Source organism: Rana temporaria, chromosome 1 (genome assembly GCF_905171775.1).
Source record: "Rana temporaria chromosome 1, aRanTem1.1, whole genome shotgun sequence".
In the NCBI taxonomy this organism is placed as follows: domain Eukaryota; kingdom Metazoa; phylum Chordata; class Amphibia; order Anura; family Ranidae; genus Rana; species Rana temporaria.
Window position 1 is genome coordinate 637,036,496 of NC_053489.1, and position 21,820 is coordinate 637,058,315.

At 44.3% G+C, this 21,820-nt stretch overlaps 1 non-coding gene across 1 annotated transcript; it reads right to left on the reverse strand.

Annotated features, from left to right (window-relative positions):
* Positions 1 to 21,103: 21,103 nt before the first annotated feature.
* Positions 21,104 to 21,175, reverse strand: TRNAQ-CUG. The gene has a single exon. It is a non-coding gene; the product is annotated as a tRNA-Gln (tRNA).
* Positions 21,176 to 21,820: the final 645 nt, after the last annotated feature.

Here is a 21,820-nt window from a genome sequence, read left to right on the forward strand (position 1 = left end):
ACAGCCCAGCGCTCCAGTGAGTGAGGAGGGGGCAGAGCAGAGAACGGTCCCTGACAGTCACCAGCTCTCTGCTCGGGGAGCTGTGAGAACCGAGCAATTGGCAATTTTAGATTGCTCGGTTCTCAGTGTTAGAGGCACCGAGGGACAGATGCAGCATTGGACTGATGCTGCATCCAGCTAGGTACAGTAAACATGCAAAAACCCTGATCCCCATATACTCCCTTTTAAGGGTTTTAATTTTTTTTTTTTTTATGTAACAAAAAAAGACACATGGAGAGAGTGTAAAATGTTTTAAATCCAAATCCAAAATGGTTTAGAAGGAATAGGACACCAGCAATTATTCAGGGATCGCAGCATAGCCCTACAGAGCAGGGCCCCCAGCACACCCAGCGATGCCCCTGTTTTACCTGGACAGGATCTTCAGCCTGTAGTGGACCCTCTGCACACAGGAGGAAATAAAAGAACAGAGCAAAAGGTCATGTGATCAGAAGCTGCAGTCCAAACACAACATCGCTTGTGACGATCGCTCAGCTGAGCTACAAATCAGGTGTGAATCTGATGCAAGAGCGGCCTGCTGGAGAGCTGACCACTGCTCAGAGACAAACTGCAGCTTAAAGTGGGACATCCTTAGACATAGTGAAAGAGAGAGAGATCGCCCACAGGATCACAGATCTTTTGCCGGACCACAATCTAAAGGCCCTGGCGTGGTAATCAGCCACAAGCGCTACTGGCCTTTCTAAAGGTCCAGTGTATCTGGTAAGCAGACATTCCTTACTTTCGGTGGTGCTGGTCTCATATGCACAGTGGATTGAAGGGGACTACATTGTGTCTGAGAGTCTACATAGGGACTGCTTACCTATCACCCTGTTCTTTACATCAATCTTCACCCAATAAGGAGGACTGTTTACAGGGATGGACTGGCCATAGGGACTACAGGGAGTTTCCCGGTGGGCCGATGGCTCAGTGGGCCGTTTTTTAAAACAGAGATGCTGCTTGCAGGACTTTTTCTAACGCCCTGGCAGCACCCCAGTGTAAAAGCACTCAGGCTTTCCCACTGGGACTGCAGCGGAAGCGTTTTTCAGTCACTTTACAGGCGCTATTTTTAGCCCAAAAGTGCCTAAAAAACGCCTCAGTGTAAAAAGGGTTCCTACACTCACCCCCTCTCTTTTACACTCACTCTCTTTTTCTTACACTCACCCCTCCCTCTCTCTCTCTCACCCTCTCATGATCAGTGGCGGCAGGTGAAGATTTAGGATGAGGGGGCGCAAGACCCCGTCCCTCCACGTTTGGCCCCTCCCACTTCTCATAAGCCACACCCCTTTAGAATCCACCCACTCCTTCCCCTTATTCCACTCAGTGTCAGGAGTATGCAGCCCCAGAATCAAAGGACAGAGTATACAGCCCCAGCATCACAGATCATGGTATATAGCGTAGGCTGACCAGACGTCCCCGATTTCCGGGGACAGTCCCTGGATTTAGCATACAGTCCCCGGAGGAAGTTTGTCCCCGCTTTTGTCCCCGCTTTGCAGGGTAGGGGAAGTCCGGTCACTGACAGTTCGAGGGAACAGACTAATTCTCCCATCTGTAGGACAGGAGAATCAGTCTGCACATTACGGGCCTGTGGCTGCAGCAGAGTGAGTGTCGCTAAAACTCATCTCACACAGCCCAGCGAGTTCACCCCCCCCTCCCTGCATCAAACAGGAGACGCGATGCACACAGCTCCTCCTCCGTGTCTGCCCGATTCCCCGCCCATTCTCCTATCCCGATGTACAGCAGTGTGCAGGAGAGAGAGGGGGAGATGTGCGCGGGAGATATGAAGAACCTCAGTCCTGCTACTTCACATTCCAAGCTGTGTGAAGTGTGCCTGAGCCACCAGCTTCCAGCCTTGTCCAGTGAGTGAGCTCCGCATTTACTTTGATCAGTGAACTGTCCCTATCTACCTCCCTTCTCTCCTCTATCTATCTTCCCCCTTGTTGTTCCAAGTTCCATTTAGCACTTTTATGCAGCAAATACTGTGATTGCTTTTTTTTTTTTTTTCTTCGTTGAACAGTACACTGAAGGAAAAAAAAAATATATGATCCAGTTCCCCCACATATACATTCCAAGTGGATGGGAGAATCCTCCCACTTTGCACCAGTGGCTGAACAATCAGGGTTGCAGTCCTGCCCCTGTAATTGACAGCGCTGGTCTCAGTCTCCATTGCAGCACATTACAACCCAGTGCTGGTTATGTTATGGGGCTGATGGGCACAAGTGCAGAGCGCAAGTACAATTGGCTATAGACAGCGGAGCCTCTCACTAATCGCTTAGCAGAGGTAGTACTGCCTAGCCGTCTCTGACATTCTGATCGTGATGCGATCTGGGTGATGCAACCAGTAGGATCTAATAATAAATACAATAGTGATTTAATTGATCAGAGACCCAACTTTACTGGCATGGAGCCCGCGTGACTGCTAAACATATATTTTTCTATATACAGTATGATTGCACTCTTGATTCTTATAAACACTGGGGCAGATTCACGTACATTTGCATGGGCGCAGCGTATGTGAGATACGCTACACTGCTGTAACTTTATTTTCAAAGCTTTGAATCCAGAAAGAATTCACGCCGTACGTTACGGCGGCGTAGAGTATCTCTCACGGCGTAACGACGCGTAATTCAAATCGGTGAGTATGGGGCGTGTTTCATTTAAATGAAGCGCGCCCCCGCGCCGAACAAACTGCGCATGCGCCGTCCCTAAATTTCCCGCCATGCATTGCGCTAAATGACGTCGCAAGGACGTCATTGGTTTTGACGTGGACGTAAATTACGTTCAGCCCGATTCACGGACGACTTACGCAAACGAAATAAAAAATTTTTAAAATTTGACGCGGGAACGACGACCATACTTAACATTGCGTACGCCACCAGATAGCAGCTTTAACTATACGCCCAAAAAAGCCGAACGGAAACAACGTAAAAGAATGCGACGGCCGCTCGTACGTTCGTGGATCGTCGGAAATAGCTAATTTGCATACTCGACGCGGAATACGACGGGAACGCCACCCAGCGGACGCCGAAGAATTGCATCTAAGATCCGAAGGCGTACGAAGCCGTACGCCTGTCGGATCTAACCCAGATGCCGTTGTATCTTGTTTTGAGGATTCAAAACAAAGATACGACGCGGGAAATTTGAAAGTACGCCGGCGTATCACTAGATACGCCGGCGTACTTTCTTTGTGGATCTGCCCCACTGTGTTTATAAAATCCGACTGGGAGCGTCACCTGGATCACATCTGGATCGGCATGACAATAGAGAAGGCTATGCATCAGTACTGCTTCTAGTTGACTGGCGGGCGACTTAACTATCTACGACTAATAGTGCCAGCCCCCCCCCCTCATGCACCCATCAGACCTATAATGTGACCAGCACTGGTTCCTAATAGACTGTCACCCCTGCCATGGAGACAGAGATGCCAGAACAACGCTATCAAAAGCAGATGCTCCCACGGTAGCAGAACACCAGGGCTGATCACAAGTGTGACCTTTGCAACTATGGTAATTCTGCCACTGCGTTTGGCCCTTATATAGAGTTCCCTGGTGTGCTGGTGACATATCTATTGCTTTCTGTCACCGTGGGGTAGGCCCAAGATGGTAGAAAGGGAGCCCACTGCAGAACACATAAAAGGACACTGCTGCAGGGCCATAATAAAAGGACCCCGCAACAGTAGTAAAGAGCCCCAGGATCAGTGGGGAGGGCCATGGGACCCGAGAAAAGGGCTCAATTGAATCAGGGGGGCCCATCAAGGTTTTTTGCACGAGGGCCCTGAAGGTTCTAGTTACACCTCTGGGTCACCCTACTCTATATTTGGCTAGGCTGTGAAATGTCAATCCAGAGCAGCAGCGCCCCCATCCTCTGTTAAGTCCCACTGGGCAAATTGGGGCTTTGGCTGTCTTGGACGAGGGGGGGGGGGGGGGGGTGTCGAGCGCTGCTGGATTATACAGAGCAGGGATCTCCCACATACCTAACTGTCAGAGGAAGTCACACCTCCTGGACTGGCTCCTATGATAGGCAGAACACTGGTATGGTCTATTATAGGAGGCAGGACGTCATCTGAGGACAGCGACCACGTGGGGTAAACAGGAGATCCCCACTCTATATAATCAGTCTCCTATACTCTAGGTAAGGCTGCATATATGGGCACTGAACAGGCTGCATATATGGGCACTAAACAGGCTGCATATATGGGCACTGAACAGGCTGCATTTATGGGCACTGAACAGGCTGAGCTGATGACTGCTGAGCTGCTGGGCACTGAACGGGCTGAGCTGCTGGGCACTGAACGGGCTGAGCTGCTGGGCACTGAACGGGCTGAGCTGCTGGGCACTGAACGGGCTGAGCTGCTGGGCACTGAACGGGCTGAGCTGCTGGACACTGAACGGGCTGAGCTGCTGGGCACTGAACGGGCTGAGCTGCTGGGCACTGGTGAGGCTGCATTGATAAACACTGGTGAGGCTGCATGGATGGGCACTTAACAGGCTGCATTGATGGGTACTGATTAGGCTGCATTGATGGGTACTGATTAGGCTGCATTGATGGACACTGGTGAGGCTGCATTGATGAGCACTGGTGAGGCTGCATTGATGGGCACTGGTGAGGCTGCATTGATGGGCACTGGTGAGGCTGCATTAATGGGCACTGATTAGGCTGCATTGATGGGCACTGGTAAGGCTGCATTGATGGGCACTGGTGAGGCTGCGCTGATGAGCACTGGTGAGTATAATACACTCTTCAAATGTGCTTTACAGTGCATGGTTTTCCCTTTATAAACAAGAAATTAATGATGTTATGCGTTTGGGCTGGAATAATAATGCTGTGGGGCTGATATAAAATGATTTCCAGAAATAACGTGTGTGTGTGTGTGTATATATATCATACAATCATTACATAAACACATACACTGCATTTATCATTTGAGGAAAATATGCTTAGTTTACTATTTGCCAATAAAAAAAAAAATGTCCCCGGATTTCATTTAAAAAATCTGGTCACCTTAATATAGCGCAGCCTTACAGATCACGCAAACAAATTTAAAAAATGTTAGTAAATCACATATATCTGCATTCTACACCCTGTAAATCGCACAAATCTGCATTCTACAACCCCCTCAATCAGGTTAGCTACAGTGCTTTACCCTATACACATGGCAGGGGGTGGAGGACACAGCAATCACCCCCCCTCAGACCAGCACAGGGTGGCAGGGCAGACAGACACGCTCCTCCAGACAACAGCCTCTTCTTCTTACAACACTACTACAAGTCCCAGCATTGGGGAAAAAAAGCCATAACCACTCATCATCCTTCGAGTTTTAAGTTACAATCTGCTAGGTCCCCGGCTGATTTAGTTCCCTATGTATGTGTGGGACTACAATACTAGCATCATAGAAATCTGGTGCATGCAATTCCCAATTATGGGACTACAAGTCCCAGCATCGCACGGGCACCCATCCTCCTTGGAGCCCTATACTATAACCTGCCTGGACTTGTAGTTCTCCACCCTCTCCTGGAGAGATCAGGATCATGCATTGCACACCAGCTTGCTGAGATTTGTAGTTCTCCATTCTCTCCCTCCTAAGACTCTGGTTCATGCAATTCTCTTAGGCAAGGGACTACAAGTCCCAGCATCGCATGGAAACTCTGCCACTTTGGAGCAATATGCTATAACCTGCTGGGACTTGTAGTTCTTCGTCCTCTGCTAGGTTCTGCAGGTTCATGCTATATCCCATGTTTGGGACTACAAGTCCCAGCATCACATGTGTACCCATCTATGTTGGAGCCCTATACTATTTCTTGCTGGGACTTGTAGTTCTTCATCCTCTGCTAGGTTCTGCAGGTTCATGCTATAGCCCATGTATGGGACTACAAGTCCCAGCATCACATGTGTACCCATCTATGTTGGAGCCCTATACTATTTCTTGCTGGGACTTGGAGTTATCCACCCTCTCCTGGGGAGATCAGGATCATACATTGCACACCAGCCTGCTGAGATTGGTAGTTCTCCAGCCTCTCCCTCCTAAGACTCCGGTTCATGCAATTTTCTTAGGTAAGGGACTACAAGTCCCAGCATCACATGACCACTTATTTACTTGGAGCCCTATGCTGGGACTTGTAGTTCTTCATCTTCTGCTAGGACTCTGGTTTATGCAATCTCCCATGTATGGGACTACAAGTCCCTGCAGTGCTAGGAAAACACCTGGACACCCATCCACCTTGGAGCCATACACAATAACATGCTGGTATTTGTAGTTCTACATCCTTTCCTGGGGAGATCAGGTGAATGCATTGCACAGCACCAGCCTGCTGAGAGTTGGCCCAAGAAGCATGTGTTGGCTATACAGGTCAGGAACATGCACGCATCCCTTGCCTTGCACAAATAATACTAAATACATCTGAATCAGGAGTGGACAGCCTGGAGCCGGAGGACTATTGTACAGAAAACTGCACAGACAGTCATTGGTGATCAGTGTGGGATGTGGGGTCGATCTAGCAAGGACAAACTATCTTAGCATGGTAAGTGTGGCTCTCTCTGTCTTCTTACCTTGCTTTCAGCTCCGCTCGGGCCATGCAAAGAACTGATCTGCCGAAGTGACATCACTTCCGGTTTGTCTATTCCACAAAACCCGGAAGTAACAGCTACGATGCAAACAACAATCCTCCAGCCCAGCGCCCATAGTGATTATACGGGCGGAAGCTAATCGGCGGTTTGCATTGCGCCCGAAGGCGGGTTAAAAGCCCGCAAATGAAGCGCCACGTCTGCAATCTCGTGATTGCATTGACGTGGTGCTTCCCATAGGGCACTGGTGACCAGCGCCCAAGTGAACTTAAAAAAGAAAAAAAAAATTGAATGAAATGTTTTTCTTAAAGGGGCCGTTTTAAAAAAAAATATATTTTTTCTTTTTTTTTTTTTTTTTTTTTTTTTTTCATTTTTTTTTTTTGGTGACTACAGGAGGGGGGGCGGCGCCCGGGCGCCCCCTATGGACGGGCCGCCACTGCTCATGATATACAATAATGGATGTAGGGGCCTTTTGGTGGGCATGATTTTTCGGGGGGGTGGGGGCAGCATTTTATTGAATTAAAGTGGGCCGGTCTGGATGAAGTCCAGGGCCAAATTTTTGTCCCAGTCCAGCCCTGACTGTTTAGCACCAGATGTTTTATGCTGTACATGCCTTTATATTTCTCTTCTGTAATAAGGAGGACTGTTTACTATCAGATAATTGATGCTGTACACGTTAGGAGGACTGTTTATCAGTGGTTGTTTTTCTTATGCATATTAGTTGCTGCTGTTTATTAAAAATGTTCACTTTTAATTAAAATGTTCTATTTGGAGGCGCGGTTTTTCTCCCATATACATCACAGCATAGAAAGTACACTTTAGGATTAAGAGAATAATTGCAGCCCCAGCTAAAAAATCAAAGATGAGTGCACGACCCTAGGGCCAGAAATCATGGCTGACAAATTACCAGCCTAAAAATATCGGGTGGTGACCGCAATATCGCCCAGCTCCAAGGGTAAAGTGGAGCATTCATGTGGTAATTTTCAAGAGGAGGAACATGGAAAAGGAGAAAAAAGTCAGTAGAGTGCAGTGATAAATACAAGAAGGAGCATATAGAAAGGAACAGGGGAAAAAGGGGGACACAGAGGCCAATCCTTGGAGCCAAGTTTGTAAGGAGCCCATGGGGCCCCAACCTTAACAAATTGTAATGGATGTCTGGTAAAGACACTAGATAACTTTTAGCCAATTATGAAGCCATGAAGACAGGTCTTCATGACCTTGTGAAAGTGGATAGGTTGCAATTTCCATGAAGAGGCTATAGTTTGCTATAGTTTGCTTTGCAGCTGGGAAGATAAATGTGACCAATCATTACCATTTTCAAATCTCATCGGCTCTCAGTGGAGGCAATAATCTTATGGCAAACAATCCGTTATTCTTAGTAAATGGAATTTTTAGATGCCAGTGTGTATCAAATTCAAATTGAATTAATAAGCATCTTACAGCAGGATACACAATTATAACTACTGTATAACTGTTATAGTACATATGGCGTGCGTAAATGTTATATATTAGCAAAGTGTAACCATTAAGAAAGCTGACACCTGTCTATAACATAGTCCCAAAGTATTAATTTATCAATCCTCCAATGTCTACTGTAAAAAGCTGTATCCATGTGCAAGACATATAACATAATGGAAAGAACATAACTTGTCTCTGCCTGGGGCTAGAGTAAAAGGCATTATAATAGACATTTTACAGCTTTTTTTTTATTGGTCGGCTCTAGCTATGGAAATTATGTCTAATTTATCAGGCAATTTCTTTCAACTTGCTAAAGATATATACAAAATGTAAACCAGGAAAACTAAGTGTAAATATCCTTAGAAATAAAAATATATGGAGCAATGTGGTATACAAAGCCTTGGTGGTTTATCTTTTTTTTTCTTTTTCAGATGTATTCAATTACATTTTCATTTTTACAGAACCAAAATTAACCCATTTTGTAAAAGGGAAAATACCACATAATGTTTCCATAGATAATCTACATCTTCATACATACTGCCTGCCTGGGCAGTTTCTGAAATTAATTTACAAATAATTTGCCTATGGGTTCATAAAAAAAAAAAAAACAGCAATACTTACCTTCTCAATCTCCCCCCCCCCAACTTTTGTTCCCAGCAAAAAGTCTGGTTCGCTGCCTGCCACTGGTCCTCTTTTAGGTTAAATGGCCAAAAGCATTTAACTTACTTCTTGTGCACCCCCATGAGAGTGCACTACCCCATTGACAAAATAATAATCATCATAATGTCAGTGCCATGCAGGAGCATTAAAAATAGAAGAGTGTGGGAAGACGTCAAACTCCAAATAAAAGATATTCTAGACCTGGACATTCCCCTTTCGCCGGTGCACTTCCTTCTCCACCTCCCTCAAATCCCAATTAGTAGATACAAGAAAAGTGCATTACCGCACCTTCTTAACGCAGCTAAATGCATAGTCCCTATCTACTGGAAACGCTTGCAGGTTCCGACGAGAGAGGAGTAGGTGGCCAAAGTAAATGAAATCAGAGAGGCTGAGCACTGGAGAGCGACCTGTAAGGGTACCCTGGATAGCTTTAATACGGTGTGGGCACCTTGGGTGGCGTATGTCACTGACTCTGGGGAGATATCCTCAAGCCTAGATCTGGCAATATTGAAACTAGCCGAACCCCCCCAGGGGGTGATGCCCTGAGCGAGGGTGGCTTGATCCTGGACCCGGCCCGCTCGATGCAGACTCGAAGACTTTTACTTTAATAGCAGGTATGCTCTGAACCATCTCCCTTCTCCCCCTCGTCTTATTACTGTTCTCTCTCTACTTTCTCCCCTATCTTCTTCTATTTTCAAACTCTTCCTCTACGTGTAGCCTCGTGGTGATATGATCTAGGAAACTGTTTTTTTTTTCTTTTGATCTCCAAGGACCTATGGTTCCGCCACTTAGCAAGTGTGCTGAGGGCCCACGATGTAATGTGGTTGCCCTTACTCCCTCTCGGCAGGAGCATACATCTTCAGATGGTAGGTGCTGGGTGGAGCGCCAGTGGAGGTTTGACGGAGGCGTACTTGGCCCCCTCCACTGGTGTCAATGCCGGCAAGCTATACCTTAGAGGGACAAACGCACTAATGGACTGTTGTTTTAGGTCTGAGGTCACGATACTATGCTCACCATGCAACACTACGAGACTGCTGATTGTACTGTTGCACTATCGATGTTTTCTTTGTTTCGTATTTGTCTTCAAACAAATAAATACAGATTTTGAAAAAAATAGAAGAGTGATAACAGAAAAAGACCAAGTGTTCCATCCATTTTGCGGCTTTTTTGATTTTGACAGTTGTTTTAGTTATTTTTTAACCTTTTTGTTTAAAGTAAAGATCTACCGTATGTTTACCCCAAACATGTTTAACCACTTCACGCTGATGTAACGCAAATACAGTATGCAGCCTCAATACCGTTTTTGTTTTTTTAGAGCAAACGGTCGGCTTTCTTATAATAACAACTGATGAGGCTAAAAGCTGCTCGGCTGTTATCACAAGCAGCGGGAGGGGACGTCCCCCCCTCTTGCCGTCTTCCGCAGCTCTCCCGGGATCTCCCATCCCGCCGGCTGGCTGAGACCCTAACATAGCCGGGAATCGGCTTTGATCAGGTCTCGGATCTAGTAACCCAGAAGCAATGCCATGACATCACTTCCGGTTTACAGAAGACTTAAAGGTGCCAATTTTTGTTTAATGCTTTTAAGTGCAAAGGAGGGATTTGGGGTTAAAACCACACATGTGAGGTATCACCACAATCGTTAGAGTGAGAGCAATAATACTAGCACTAGAGCCCCTCTGTAACTCTAAGCTGGTAATCTGTAGACATTTTTAAAGCGTCGTCTATGGAGATTTTTAAGTACTGTAGTTTGTCGCCATTTCACGAATGTGTGCAATTTTAAAGCATGACAAGTTAGGTATCTACTTGCTCGGCATAATGTCATCTTTCACATTATACATATAAATTGGGCTAACTTTACAGTTTTTTTTTGTTCTTTAATTCATGAAAGTATATTTCTTAAAAAAATTGCATTTGAAAGACTGCTGCACAAATACAGTGAGACATAAAATGTTGCAAGGATTGCCATTTTATTCTCTAGGGTCTCTGCTAAAAAATATCTATATAATGTTTGGGGGTTCTAAGTAATTTTCAACTTGTAAGCAACACATGTCAGAAAAAGGCTTAGGCATGAAGGGGTTAAATGACCTTACTGTTGACTGTCTGACTTACTACCTCTGCTGGAAGTCTGTTACAAGCATCAAAGGTTAGTTTTTGACTTTTCTCCTTTTGAATATTGAAGACCATCTGCTGCCAATACCATAACAGAAGAGGAAGGACCTGGAATGTCAAGTGGTCAGACAAACAACTTCTGGATTTAAAGTGATTGTAAACCTTTTTTTTTAAATAACAAACATGTCATACTTACCTCCACTGTGCAGCTCGTTTTGCACAGAGTGGCCCCAATCTTCCTCTTCTGGGATCCCTCGGCGACTCTCGTGGCTGTTCCTGGCATCCGATAACCCCCTAGGAGTAGCGCTCTCCCGGGGGGTTACCTTGTGGGCACACTCCCGAGTCCAGCATTTGCGTCCATAGGCATGAATGCCAGACTCGGCCCCACCCCCATATCATTGGATTTGATTAACAGCAGCGGGAGCCAATGGCTGAGCTGCTATCAATATATCCAATCAAGAGCCGGGACCCTGTGCAGAGAGGAAGAGTGCGTCTCTGCCGAGGGAAATATGGGGCTCAAGTAAGTAAAACGGGGGGCTGGGGGGCCAGAAGTTTTTTCACCTTAATGCATAGGATGCATTAAGGTGAAAAAACACAAGGGTTTACAACCCCTTTAAGGCTACTATGAGGGACAATTGTATTTTTTTTTAAAAATAGGTGTGGGAGGGAGGTGTAGAAGTAGGGTAGTGGGAGGGGGAGTTTAAAGTAATTTGCAATGGACACTTTAGCAGTTTTAATGCTACATGCCTTATTTATTAAAGAGTTATCATCCTAAAGTCAAAATTCTTAGGTGTAATAATCCAAACAGACACATCTATTGAAGTCAGACAAGAATAGGATCCCTGATTGGCTTCTATAGGTTACTGAACTTAGAGATTAAAGGGGTTGTAAAGGTTCATCTTTTATTTTCTAAATTGGTTCCCTTAAGCTAGTGCATTGTTGGTTCACTTACCTTTTCCTTCGATTTCCCTTCTAAATGTTTTTTTTCTTTGTTTGAATTTCTCACTTCCTGTTTCTCCTCAGTAAGCTTACCACCATCATCCGAGCAGGGGAAAGTCATTTAGAACAGCTTACTGAACACCTTACTGAGGAGGAACAGGAAGTGAGTAATTCAGACAAAGAAAAAAACATTTAGAAGGGAAATTGAAGGAAAAGGTAAGTGAACCAACAATGCACTAGCTAAAAGTAACCTATTTAGAAAATAAAAAACAAACCTTTACAACCCCTTTAACATTCATGAATTGAAAGTCTTTATTGAATAAACGTATTCATCTTACAAGAAATCTGCCATCCAGATGCTGAGATCAGGGTTCTGTGGTGGCCAAACCCTCACTTCCAGGACTTCTTGTTCTTGTGTATGCTGAATATAGTTCTAAGAGACATAGGCTGTATGTTTGGGGTTTTGTCCTGCTACAGAATACATTTGGGGCCAATCACACGTCTCCCTGATGGTATGCAATGATGAATAAGTATCTGCCTGTATTTCTCAGCATTGAGACACCATTGATCCTGACCAAATCTCCAACTCCATTTGTAGATATCAGCCCCAAACTTTTAATGAACTTCGACCATGCTTCACTGTTGCCTGCAGACACTCATTATTGTACTACTCTACAGCCCTTCGGCAAACACACAGTCTCCTGTTACAGCCAAATATTTTTAATTTTAACTCATCAGTCCAGAGTAGAGATGTAAAATTTCAGGACATTTTAAAGCCATGGAAAAAAAAAATCCCATTTTTTTTCTGGAAAGTTTCTGAAAAAAAATCAGATTGGAGTAGTTTTACAAATTGAAAGTCATTTTGTTACACTGGGAACGTTAAATGCAGTGTATGTATAAGTATTATGCTTAGAAAAGTACAGCTTGTTCAGTAAATTAACTAAACTTAAGCTTAAGCTTTTTAAAATGTTTTTCCATTTTTATTACAAATGAAATAACAAAGACTGTATATGTTAAGAACATTCCACTTATATATGAGAACAAGTAATTAAATAGCATAAATGCTATTGTAAGAGCTTGATCAAATGTCTCCTGATCTTCGGGTGTTATTTTATCTATAAATGAAAGAATTGTGTATTTTTGGGGGGCCGTGGTTTGCAACACTTCCTTACCTGAAGATGCTGCTGGTGAGGAAACACTTTGTGATGATCCAGAAGAAGCAGAAAGAGTGTTTCTGGAATGAGAAAAGACACTTGCACTTTCATTATGGTACTCATCATTTAATGTCCTAAAGTATTTTTTAATGTACAAAAATGGAGGACTCCCACCTTGCCAACATCCAAATTTTCGTAAAAAGGATTGAGAGAGTAACCTAGACTCTCTCAAAAAAAGGGTGGACTTTGTGAGCACAACACGAGGCAGTAAGTATAGAAAATATATCCTTATTACAAAATTGTTAAAACCACACACACATAATAAAATCAGAGCAACACCCTCTACTAGAAAATAGGTCAACGGATACCCAATTAACAGACATGGAGGCATCGATCCTTTCATATAGGAAAGTGGGAAGTCCTCTGATATACAGAGAAAATAGGTGAAGATATTTATCAAAAGGTCAGGTCCATGAGCTCTTTCATGCTTGCTAGACAATGAGTTTGGCAACAAATTGCTTCCTCAGGACATACTGGGTAGGTGCTGATTGACCTCAAACATCAGGTATTTGGCAGAACCAAACAGAATGCAGAGAGGGCAGGATAAGTCCTCCCAAAGAAACAGAAATCCAAATGTTAAAGATGTCCAACTTCTACATAGGACACCTACTCCGGGAAAAGTCCATCCTTTAGGGCGACCAAAGAGTCTGGCAACTCTATCACAAGTCAAAGTAATGTTGGTCAGTCAGAAACCATTAAGAGGGGTGGGTGAGTCAACCATAGAAATCCAACATGAGTATTATAAGTAATAGCAACGCCCCTTAAAAGCTGAACTGTCTATTTAAACAATCTCAAATGGAGCTGGCCAGTCACCAGATAGGGATTAGGAAGTCTTATGGTAGTATAGTGGGAGTCCCCCACTTGGAAGCTTGCTAGTAGAGCTAAATCAAACACCCACTTTTCACTGCAAAAAAAAAAAAAGACAAGAGGAATGCTTAGAGCTGGATTAACTCGTTGTGGGTTTACATCAACTTTAAGACCTGAGAGGACAAACATCATCTACCGTATCCCTACAATCACCGAACTGTAGGAGGTACAAGATGGAGCCCACAAGCAAACGAAACTGGAGCCTTTCCTCTGCAATGTTTCCTAGTGTCAGAAATGCATATTTCTCTTGTTTGAGAACTGCATTGATAAGTACAGTGTTACTTCAACTGTATTCCAGGATTTGCTTGTCTTGAGCTAAAAGAACTTGCAAAAATTTTAGGACTTTACATAAACTCTCAGAAACTTTTCAACTTGGTATTCATGTTATATAGTTTGAATACCATGTCTTAGATATAATAATTATAATTGTAAAAGAACATATTGCATACTTGTTTTATTTTTTTTACGTTTTTGCGTAAAAAAAGAAAAAACGGCTTTGAAAAAAAAAGAGATATTTTTTTCACCCAATTCTTCTATTTTTTTTCAGTCCTTCCCATCTCTAGTCCAGGGCACCTGCTGCCATTTTTCTGCACCCTAGCTCCTATGTTTTCGTGCATAAGTTGCTTAGCCTTGTTTCTATGCTGGAGTTATGGCTTTTTGGCCGCAATTCTATCATGAAGACCACTTGTAATACATATATATGTAAAGCACTGCGTAAATTGATGGCGCTCAATAAGTATTTGTAATAAATAAAAATATATATTTTTGAAATAATTTTTACTTTACAGCATTTCTTCACACCTTTAAACATTTGTTGGGGTTGGACTTTTTATTTTATTTTTATTTTTTTGAGTACTAGGCTTCCACAAATTGTAATAAAGACTATATTTAAATATGAACCTGTCAGAGTCATTCTTGTATCAGGTGAGATTTTTTTTTTTAGTATTGGAGACTTTTATCATGCCACTCCTAGGACCAGGGCAGTTTCATGACACGTCTGTGCTACTCTTGGGAGTCAGATGTTGGTAGCCTTCAAAACTCACCCAGCAATACTGGTATGTAAGTAGAACCTGATGCTGATCTTCAGAAGCAGAATTTGCTGAGCTGTGAAAACAATAAAATGTTGTCTGAGGAGTGGATGAAAAACATTCCTGCAACTGCTCCTGTCAAGCCTCTCAACTGCCTCAAAATTGCACCACTTTTATTGACACCTGTTCTCCCTGATGGGGAACCAGCGCTGACATAGAGCAGACGGCACCTATGAAATAAAAATGAGAACATTTTCTTGCGCTGCAAGGTTCAGCATAAGTGAACATTTTCACCTTGCACCCCAAATTACCCTGCATGAGAGTAAAAAGTAGCACTATAGTCATACTCAAATAGTTAAATATGTGATGTAGGCTGCCCATATCATTAAGACTATGGGCCAGATCCACAAAAGAGATACTCCGACTTAACTGCTGTTCAGTCTGTGTGTAACTTTGGAAACGATCCTCAAAAGGCTTTTTCCAAAGTTAGGCAGAAGATCCGGCATGTGTAATTGAATTACACTGCCGAATCTTAGGATGCAGTACCGCATCCGCCGCTGGGGGCATTTCGAGTCGAAATGCCGTTTCTAGTATGCAAATTAGCACTTAAGGCGATCCACAAAGCTTTCCAGCTTCCTTTTTGCGCCGTAAGTGTTATTTTGCAAGTGTAAAATTAGGGCTGGTTCTACAAAGTGTAAACTAGTCACACCTTGCAAAAGCCCATTCCAGCGACGGCATTTGGTATGCTTTCCCGAGGGAGAACTCCACGGCAATTTGTAAAAACAAAACCGGCATGGGTTCACCCCCAGGAGCATACCAGGCCCTTAGGTCTGGTATGGGTTGTAAGGGGACCCCCCCTACGCCGAAAAATCGACGTAGGGGGTCCCCCTACAATCCATACCAGACCCGTATCCAAAGCACGCTACCCGGCCGGTCAGGAATGGGAGTGGGGACGAGCGAGCGCCCCCCCCTCCTGAGCCGTGCCAGGCCGCATGCCCTCAACATGGGGGGGTTGGGTGCTCTGGGGCAGGGGGGCGCACTACGGGCCCCCCCACCCCAGAGCACCCTGTCCCCATGTTGATGAGGACAGGACCTCTTCCCGACAACCCTTGCCATTGGTTGTCGGGGTCTGCGGGCGGGGGCTTATCGGAATCTGGGAGTCCCCTCAAATAAGGGGGCCCCCAGATACCGGCCCCCCACCCTAAGTGAATGGATATGGGGTACATCGTACCCCTATCCATTCACCTGTAGGCAAAAAGTAAAAGTTAATAAACACACGACACAAGGCTTTTTAAAATATTTTATTATTCTGCTCCGGATGCCATCATGCTCCGGTAGGTACCCACGTGGTGGGTGCACGTGGGTAGGCACCCACCACGTGGGTACCTACCGGAGCATGATGGGACGGTGATGCCTATATAAATGGGATGCAAGGCGCGCTTCCATCATTACAGCGACAACAGGCGACGAGGCAACATCGGAAGAAAGGAAGAGAAGACCCTGACGCCACAGAAGACCGCGCTGGCTGCCTGTTTGAAATCGAGCTAACACACAAACATAGCAGGCAGCCAGCGCTGAAGAAGAAGGCACCGGACATCTGCAGAAGAACCGGGGTTCGCCGAGTCAACAGCGGAAGAGGGGAGAAGATGGAAGAAGCCCCCCGGAGTCCGGAGAAGCCCCCCCCGGAGTCCGGAGAAGACCCCCAGAGAGTGGAAGACCCCCGGAGAGCGGAAGAAGCCCCCCCTGGTAATTGAGCTAATAACGAAGACAGGGGGGGCATCCGGAGCAGAATAATAAAATATTTTAAAAAGCCTTGTGTCGTGTGTTTATTAACTTTTACTTTTTGCCTACAGGTGAATGGATAGGGGTACGATGTACCCCATATCCATTCACTTAGGGTGGGGGGCCGGTATCTGGGGGCCCCCTTATTTGAGGGGACTCCCAGATTCCGATAAGCCCCCGCCCGCAGACCCCGACAACCAATGGCAAGGGTTGTCGGGAAGAGGTCCTGTCCTCATCAACATGGGGACAGGGTGCTCTGGGGTGGGGGGGCCCGTAGTGCGCCCCCCTGCCCCAGAGCACCCAACCCCCCCATGTTGAGGGCATGCGGCCTGGCACGGCTCAGGAGGGGGGGGGCGCTCGCTCGTCCCCACTCCCATTCCTGACCGGCCGGGTAGCGTGCTTTGGATACGGGTCTGGTATGGATTGTAGGGGGACCCCCTACGTCGATTTTTCGGCATAGGGGGGGTCCCCTTACAACCCATACCAGACCTAAGGGCCTGGTATGCTCCTGGGGGGTGAACCCATGCCGTTTTTTTCTTTGAAAATTGGCATGGAGTTCTCCCTCTCAGGAATGCATGCCGAGCGACGCTGTAATTATTATTTTTTTTTTCCCCGACGCAACTTTTTTAAGCCGTCGCGATCCTCAAAACTCGGCGTAACGTAACTTCGCGCATGCGCAGTACGGCCGGCGCGGGAGCGCGCCTCATTTAAATGGGACTCGCCCCATTTGAATAGGAACGCCTTGCGCCGGCGGAATTTTAGTTACACAGCCTGAAATTTCTAGATAAGTGCTTTGTGGATCAGGCACTTAGGTAGAAACTTTAAGGCAGTGTAACTTAAATGGGATTTTTTAAGTTACGCCAGGTTTTTGTGGATCTGGCCCTATGTTCTCTGTTTTCCTAAGTATCTCCTGGAACATTTTAGAAATGCTTGTTTATCCTGCCTGTAAAACTATTGGATATACAGTACCTTTATAGGGTGGCAATGCTCTTTTTATGCAGAGAAACCAATGCAGCATGGTTGCCTATGCTGCTGCTGTTCAGGCCTATATGTTGCCACTGTCCAGCAGGGTGCATGAGACAAACTTCCTGGCTGCATTTACCAATAAAAAAATGGCAATTTCCAAATCTTTTACATTTTAGCACTCCAGTTTGCAGTGTAAACACCTATCAATTAGAAATGAAAACGAGAGCTTTTAGATTGACTGTAATTTTTTTTCATATGTCCTAAAAACGTCTACCCCTCCCCCTCTTCATTACCTCACATTAGTGGCCACCAGTGTATAGGAAGAATCCCTTCAGTTCTCCCACATAGAGGAGTTTATCTCCCATGGTTGAGACCCAGGTTCTTTCATTCTATTACTAGGGTAGGACCCACTAATTCGGGGTACTTTATCGCAGTAAGTGGGCTTAGCACTATATGACTATATAGTGTGACCAAACCCCCGTATTTTTGAATATGTTCAGGTGTTTTTAACTAGCCTTGCAGGACACATGTCATTTTTGCATGTGTGCGCTATAATCTGTTTTGTACTGTATTTTGTCTTATAGCAGCACCATCTTAGATGTATAGCATTTTTAGGGTGTGCCCCCCAAGTATCTTTTTGTTTTTCTAAAAACTTCTACTTCTCTATATATTTGAGATTTTTCTATTGTTCTTTCTTGTTCCTGAACTTACCTTGAGCTGTCAATCCCAGAACATCATTCAAGTAGAGTTCATCAAAATTAGATGGGATATGTCAGATACATTAAAGAAAACACAAGGCTTGAATGTGATGTGACCCCCCATACAGGATAAAATAGAGATGACATAGAGTTGGGGCCGCAAGATGTGCCAAACCTGGGAAGAAGAAGGCCCAGACTTAGATGAAAGCAGATCATCAGCAGTAGCCAATTAAAGTCTACGTTGTATCTTGTCTAAAATCTGGTGAATGGGCATGTCTTTTTACAAGCTCCTCAAAACGGCAAGGTGGAAGAATACAGAATATATAAAGAAAGTAAACATCTGCAAATAACGTATCATGAGGCAGCTTACCAAATCTTATTCCGTTCCAGTTCAGCAAGTGAGAACCACAGGACTCCAATAATTCCAAAGTAAAATCAAATATTGAGTAAGATTTTTATTAGAGACTACCAGTACTTGCAAATCTCACGGTTTTTACGGGAGACAAACTTTCATGTTCCAAACATAAGATATTTTAACTCATAATATTGGTGAAACAGCTGCAAGACACATCAAACACCAAGGAGAAACATCTTGAGGGTGTTTATATGTACTTTTCAAGTTTTTTCCCCCATTGCTTTGATATTTAAGGATTTCATATACTATAACCTATCTCCCAGATTAGATTGCGGAAAACTCAATTTCCAAAGCAGCCAAGCCACATACCACATTGGCTTTATAGGATTCCACTGAAAAGTGCACCAGAAGTGTTATTTATATAAGAGAGCATACATATGGAACATTGAGCACCTTTGTAAAGACATATCATAGTCAGCTCTCTATTTTGTTTGGTTAATATTCACTTAAACATACAGATTATACGACTGTTCAGTTAGTGTTAAATATAGTTTTATTTATGTTGTTAAAGAAGCATTAGATATTACTTAGTTATTTTTATCAACTTAGATGTCTTTGAGTTGACTTGATGTTCATGCAAAGTCTATTTTTTTTTCTTTCAAGCCCACGGTGTGGTGTAAAAAACATAATACACCCAAAAATGTGCATGTTAATACACACAAAAAAGTAGGGTATGTCACATAGTCCCCTTCTGAAGAGAAAAAAGTTGGGGAGATTTGGGACTTTTAAATGAAGCACATCATAGATGTGCATCCATCCCAGGTTCAATTAATAAAGAAAAAGTAATTTGGGGTCTTCTGAAGAGAAAGGACCCTTCCCTGACTGTCCAGGGGGCCAAGACTCCTGACAGGGACAAGGCAATCTGGTTGATCTAGCCTGAAAAATCCCTGTCCTCGTGATCAACCGAAGGTGACCAGTGAGTACTAGCGGCTCTTCTGAAGAGAGACCCCAAGTCAGAGGAGAAAGAAACTCAAGGGCCACAGACTTCAGGGTAGGCCCAATGACCCACATCCTATCATCCTGAGTGAAAAAAGACAAAAAAATCAGTGCAGTGACATACAGTGAAGAAAAATAAAGTGTCAATACGCAAGCCAATGGCTAGACCTAGCGACTGACCTTATAACAAAATTTTCCCCGGTCTTGGCCAAAAGGCCTAGCCAATGAGGCGTAGTGCAGAAAAAAAGCTGTGGTATCATGTCCTGATGCTCATTCTCATAGTGGGGTCCCAAACCCTTTGTGATACTATCAGAACCCCTGGGTCACTGCTACCAGGGGGCACTAAGGCCGCGTACACACGATCGGTCAAAACCGATGAAAACGGACTGAAGGACCGTTTCATCGGTTAACCGATGAAGCTGACTGATGGTCTAATGTGCCTACACACCATCGTTTAAAAAAACAATCATGTTAGAACGCGGTGACGTAAAACACACGACGTGCTGAAAAAAACGAAGTTCAATGTTTCCAAGCATGCGTCGACTTGATTCTGAGCATGCGCGGCTTTTTGACCGATGCTTTTGCATACTAACGTTCGGTTTTGACCTATTGGCTAGGCGTCCATCCGTTCAAATTTAAAGAAAGTTCTCTTTTTTTTGACCGAAGGATAACTGACCGATGGGGCCGACACATGATCGGTTTGGACTGATGAAACGGTCCTTCAGTCCGTTTTCATCGGTTTTGACCTATCGTGTGTACGCGGCCTAAGACTGTGAGCTACAACTGGGCACATCAGGTTAGATTCAACCCAGGAGGAAAGTATCCCTTCTATGGTACTCACCTTCTTATATCAGGAATTACTACCCGGGTCCCCCCTCCCCATGCACAAAGGGATGCCAGCGTTCCGTTTCCGAAAACTGATAAGAACAAAAACTACACTTGATCTTGAGTAAAGTCTGCCTATCCAAAACTTTTTTTGTTTTAGTTTTGAGAGTGAAGAAAGGTCAAAACCCTTGTCAGCTTTTTACTGCTACTGATTTTCTCACCTACTGGTCAAATGACATTGGTTTTACGAAACAGGAAATGAAGAAAAATCTGTAACAAAGATTGCAAATAAAAAAAAAAAAGCCGATAGGTGTTTTAGCCTTTCCCTACTCTACTAAAAAGCATTTTTAGCTACAGTTATACTTACTTCTTGTTTGATTAAACTGTTATTACCATGACATGATGGATATGTTATAGATGTGCATGCTTGAAGACATGCTTTAGGAGACTGTCAGAGAATAAATATAAGCCATATTATGCTATGGTGACCAGTGCTATCGCCACCTTCCTTGAGTTGAGCGCCGCCGAAAACGCATCTCCCCGGCGGGGATCGAACCCCTGGTCTTGCCCGAGGCAGGAAAGCAGCAGAAATGCATGGTCTGACTCAAAGGAAGGTCCCACCGAGATTTGAACTTGGATCGCTGGATTCAGAGTCCAGAGTGCTAACCATTACACCATGGAACCTGCTATGCATGGGAATTTGCACTTTTACTGGAAAATCACATTGGGCTCTATATTATGTGGTTTTATAGCCAAGATGGGGCCTGTGATGTCTATATGAGTTTCATTTAATGTTGGGAACTCCTTACATGTATGCTTTTTACAGTATTTGATTACCCTGGCTATAACCTATACAGAGCGCTATCTAGGGGACATATTTTTGATTACGCTTTCTGCCTTCTGTGTTTCTCGCTTCAAGTTGCAAGGGAATATTTCCAAGCTTCAATCTTTTAACCATGCACCCTACGAATTCTATGACAGACTGATAAGATCAGAAGTGGTGTAGTGCTTCTTGTTAGATTGGTAGAGGGAAAAAACAAAAACTATGACGGAAATATGATCAATGTTAAAAACATATTAAATAACACTTGAAATCTCAAGGTCCTTGTTGAGGCCAGAGTTAAAGTGTTATGCCTTGCATAAACGACTGTTTCACGATGAGAAAACTGCCATTTTTTATATTGGTCGTGAAAACCGGCCACGTGTATGCTCCCTAGCAGTTTTCCCGCCGAAAAAACTGCCCGCAAAAAAATAGAAAATTCTCGTCTTGTTTCCCGTCAGTCTTTCTCTCGTCACGAAAAACGGTCATGTGTATGCTTTTCCTAAGGG